Raw genomic sequence first — 5,892 nt, 5'->3', positions numbered from 1 at the left:
GGGAAAGAGAGAGGGGAGAGAGAGAGGGGTGAGAGAGAGAGGGAGGGAGGGAGGGGGGAGAGGGAGAGAGAGAGAGAGAGAGAGAGAATCTTCATTAGCTTTCTCAGCTATTTGTAATACAAATCTAGTTTACATTAATTACAGTATATTCCTTTAACATTCGCTTAAACGGCACAATTTCTTTATTCTGCTTTATTTCAGCTGGCATGGCGTTATACATTTTCACTCCTTCATAAAACATACTCTTTTGCGCATTCCTTGTTCTGCGATATTATGTTGTCAAGGTCATGACCCTGAGTAACATCCAAGAAGTTTTAGCCGTCGATTGCTGTTTATTAAAAAGTTATTAACAATTAAATTGTACGATAAGGACAAGTATTAAATATGATAATCTGAACCCCGAAGAACCATGAATTTTATATTAGTTATATATTTAAGTATTTAAGTAAATGAGTAGGCGGGAGAGGGGTTCCGCCCTTCCACTCCTTCCTCCCAAAAAACTAACCAAACCCAAATCTAATTTTCATTCAAAAAATAAAAATTTTTTTGGGTTAGATTAAAATTTCTCGGGAGGGGAACGCAGATGGAGGGGCTCCGCTCCTTCCCCGCTCACGCATTCACTTTGCAATAACTATCAGACAATAATTTAACTAATGATTATCAGGGAAGCGTACGTATACATGTGTGTATATCTGTATGTGTATCTATATGTACGATTTCACTGTATAAAACCGTACAATTATAAATAATACAATGATAACCATACAATTATATTGTTTTTTTTTTCATACACGGTCGAACAATTAAGTTTTGCTTCGTATTTCCGAACGTTTGATCCGTTTGTACTGCTATTTTAGGGGATTATTCACAACTCAATACTCAACACGTGGTGCAAGTTTTAAATTATTTGGTTCAAGAGATTGAATGATTGATTGATTGATCTTTATTAGCTTTCTCAGCTATTTGTAATACAAATCTAGTTTACATTAATTACAATATACTCCTTTAATATTCGCTTAAACGGCACAATTCTTTCATTCCGCTTTATTTCAGCTGGCAAGGCGTTATACATTTTCATTCCTTCGTAAAACATGCTCTTTTGCGCACTCTTTGTTCTGCGATATTTTATTGCAATATTCCCAGCTTGTCGTGTTTGTCTTTCACTCTCATTTCCCATTATTTCTAATCTATTTCTTAATTGCTCCGGTAACATGTTCCTTAAAATCTTAAAAATAAAAATATACACATTATAGTATAGTGTCTGTTTTATGGATATAAACTACAGCGCTTGCAGTATACGCTCCACTTTGGTATGTCTATCACATTGCAATATGATCCTCATGGCCCGGTTATGTGCTTTTTGCAATTTACTCAGCTGTGTTTCTCCCATATCAATTAACAGCGTCGCACAATACTCAAAGTGAGGCGCTATGATTGTCTTATATACAATACATCTAGTGTATGCCGATATGTAATTACCTATTCTATTCAAAAGACTCGTTTCTCCCCAATTTTTTAGTATTTAATCACAGTGGTCCTTAAATCGTAGTCTATCGTCAATAATTATGCCTAGGTATTTAATTTTTTCCACACGTTCTATCTCAGTTCCATCCAAACATTTCAATGTAACATTATCTCGCAGTTCTTTTTTTATACTTCTGGCTATCATATATTCTAACGCAGAATTTAATGTTGGCGCGTTGTCAAGCATTCCTTCCATTACACCGGTTATTAAACAAAATTTTGTAACACAACTTTGCGTAACTGTATCTTATTAACTATTGAACCAAATAATTTAAAACTTGCACCACGTGTTGAGTATTGAGTTGTGAATAATTCCCTAAAATGATAGCACAAACGGATCGAACGTTCGGAAAGGCGAAGCGAGTTTCGAAACTTAATTGTTTGACCGTGTATATTTGTCATACTTAATTTTAATTAACAACACATACACATATTCGTAATAATTATTGATATTAAATTATTGTCTGTATAGTCGTTGCAAAGCGAATGCGTGGGCGGGGAAGGGGCAGAGCCCCTTTCTCTGCATCCCCACTCACAATAAAACTAGCTTAACTCAAACAAATTTCTATTATTTGAATAAAAATTATGTTTGAGTTAGGTTAGTTTCTTTTTTGGGCTTCGCCCTTCCCTCTCCCACACATTTTCTTAAATACTTAAATATACAATTAATATAAATCTCATGCTCGGAAAAGTTTACAAACATTTTTATACTACATCCTTCTGGACAGATTTTGATTAAATCATTTATATATACTATAAATAACAAAGGTCCTAATATAGATCCTTGTGGTACTCCATATCCTGTGGGCATTAATTTAGACCATTTATTATTAAATTGAACTTGCTGTATTTTATCCTTTAAATATGATCTTAACCATTCTATAACCATTCCTCTAATTTCATATTGATATAATTTCTCTAATAATCTTTCTCTATCTACTATTTCAAAGGCTCGCTTAAAATCCATGAAAATTACCCCACCCATTTTTGCCTCACTAATTATCAATTTCCATTCATCAATGACTGTTTAAATCGCTGTTTCACACGAATACTGTTTTCTAAAGTCTGACTAATGCTCTGTTATAATACAATTATCTTCCAAATACGTTTCAATTTGTTTTTTAACTACTAATTCTAACACTTTTTCAAATATTGATAACATATTAATAGGCCTTGTTACGTCCTGGCGATTTTTATCGCATTTAATACTTGTTCTTATCGTACAATTTAATTGTTAATAACTTTTTAATACACAACAAGGAACAGCTAAAACTTCTTGAATGTTACTCAGGGTCAAGATCTTGTTAGTCAAGATCAAGGTCATTGGGGATGAGTTCCCTAAAATATGCATATTTACTAAATATTATTATTTTTCTGTATTGGAAACTTAATTTATTAAAAACAGAATGCCGAAAATTCACGGAAGTTGGCATGAGTCGCGCGTTCGGGCCGCTAATTAAACGTTGATAGATAGCCCATTGGCTATTGCGATGATTAATCTATCGACGTTTTCTCTCGGCCACTAGTTTCTTCATTCGTACCGATCCTTCTTTTTCGTCGCGTGTCCGTTCCTTTTTAAAATTTACTTGTGCGCTTCATTAACGAGAGCGCATTCGAATAATTTATAAAATGACGATGATGATTGAATGATAATTGCATAATAAACAATTATTATGACAATTAATATGATGATTCCATGCATGTTGTGTAAAAAGAGAGAACATAGAGGAAGAGAGAAAGCGGAACGAGAGCAGCATATATCGACTATATGAGAGCTTAAAGCGTATAGGATGAAATATAATATTACTGATAGTGTCCACATTAATGCGAATCAAAATTTAAATGATTTTTAGAATATAAAAATTCTGTGTGTGTATGTTTTATATTATTTTAACAGAACTTAATAAAATTTATAAACAAATGTAATTATTATTAAAGTAAATCAATAAAAATTAGATCTAAAATATTAATTTAACAAAAAATTGAAAACTTGTTTTTTTCCAGGTCATGTCCATTTTTGTTAAGAAAATAGGTAGAAGGTATCTACAAAAATGATCGATTAGAGGCGAAATTTGAACTATAGGTTTCTTTAAAATGCATTTTAAATAATATAATGTTAAAATTAAATAGAAAAAAACAAAATATTGAATACATTATTAATTTATATAATATAATTATCAATGCCAGCAATACATTCATTTTTTTGGTGTTGTTCCTAATATTGTCAATAGTATTACGGACACCAATCGCGAAGTATAAACGTAACATTAGCATTTAGCAAACAGTTAACATAATCTATTTATTTATTTTTTGTTCATTTATGCAGTGAACTGAACAAACTGTGATTCTAGTACGTATCAAAATCAATGTAAGTACATTAATTAGTGTGTGTGAAGCTAGCATATCATTTCGTGGAAGATCATAAATAATTAAGAGTTCTGGCTTTATGTTTACCTGCTTTTCGGATCTGTCAGTTCGTTCGACCCGATACCAAACGCCACGAGACGTTTGACTTCGGGATAAATAAAGATAGTTGTTGCGCCCTTCCGTCGACTTATCCTTCACCGATTCTGGACGTAACAGCCTAAATTCACTTGCTTTTCTAGCTTTCTCTATTTTTGGAATCGGTATTATCGTAGACGTTTTCCAACCTTTTGACAGCAACCTTCTTTCAAAGAGTTATTTATTATATCAACAAATTCCTCTTTTATTACGCAAAATATTGCTTTTAATATATTGCTAGTTATTCCCTCTATACCTTTCTTTTTCGGTAGTCCCTTAACAATTTCCTGTAAATACTCTATACTAATCATCTCACAATTTTCCATAATTCCCTTGTTTTCAATAACATAAATAATTCTTTTACATGCACTCCCAGGTTTACTCCTATTTACAGATTTTACTATACTATTAATACTTTGTATATAATATAAATTAAATTTGTCTGCTATATTGCATCCTTCAGTGCTGTCTAATATTTCAAAATCTATATCATCTACTTCTCTTTTACCTCCTGCTTTGCCTCTAATTATTTCTTTTAGTGTTTTCCACATAGATGTAGAATTTTCTTTATTAATTCTTTATCATATTTTCATAATATTCTTTCTTCTTTGTCCTAATTAATTTAACTACTGAATGTCTTTAAATTTTAAATTTTAAATTTAGGAAGAGTGAGAGAAAGAGAGAAATTCAGTCTAATTATAAATTTTAAGATAAAAATTATATTTAAATTAAAGCGAATAAAAAAATGGCCAATGAAAAATCATGTAGAACTCGCGCACTCAGAACTGAAATTACATTTACACGTGTATGGATGGGACGATTAGATTCTGTGTTGATTACAGAAAATTAAACGCCGTGACGAAAAAAGATTCCTATCCAATGCCTCGGATTGATGATATACTTGACCAGTTATCCGGAAACTCTTGGTTTTCTTCGTTAGATTTGAAGAGCAAATATTGGCAAGTGAAGATTCGTTCAGGCTTTTGTCTGAAACGTTTTTCCGTATCTTCCATATTTTTCGAGATATTTGACTGGCTCTTTTAAAATGGACCACCCTGTATAATCAAGATACAAGACGGATTAGTCAGACAATTTATAGCACAGCACAAGCGTATAGTAACATATTTTAATTTTAATTATAGTAATTTTTTTTTAAAAAGAATGGACAAATAGAGATATTGTATCAATCAAAGAAATAAAAGGGTTGCTTTTTATAATTCAGAAATATAATAGATATATTCATTTTATCTGACTGCTCGTAAGCAGAAGTAAGGTAGTATATACCACATAAAAAAAAATTATATAACTGCTAAAGAATTACCTTTTTTAAAAAAAAAGTGAAAAAAGGCGCCAAGTGCACGCGCACAAGCGCCTTTTGCTATAAAAAAAACTCTTACATAATAGTGTTATTTCAATTTGTTGATTGTAAAAAATTCTTACACAAAATAGTGTTATTTTAATACACAAACACTGTCATATTCAAACTAAAAAACTGTTTTACACAATAGTTGTTTTAATTTTCTACAAAAGTAGAAAAATGAGATATATGATAAAAATATTGCGCCAACTAATAGAAATTTATGTTACAAAATTTATTTATTATTATTTCCAATATTATAAATTGTATCTCATAAATTGCAATGTGATTAAAATAGTAGAACATATTTAAGTGAAAGAAATTTTTTATTAAGAAAACAAATTTCAGTATAAAATAACTTTTTAATTAGAGAAAAACTTGGCGCTGCTAAACTGAACATATGCTAATTAACGTATTATTTACATTTTGAATTTTTGCAGCGCCAAGTTTTTCTCTAATTCAAAAGTTATTTTATACTTAAATTTGTTTTTTTAATAAAAAATTTTTTT

The sequence above is a fragment of the Formica exsecta genome, unplaced genomic scaffold (assembly GCF_003651465.1).
Source record: "Formica exsecta isolate Colony F162 unplaced genomic scaffold, ASM365146v1 scaffold441, whole genome shotgun sequence".
Lineage (NCBI taxonomy): Eukaryota > Metazoa > Arthropoda > Insecta > Hymenoptera > Formicidae > Formica > Formica exsecta.
Note: the sequence above shows the minus strand (reverse complement) of the source record.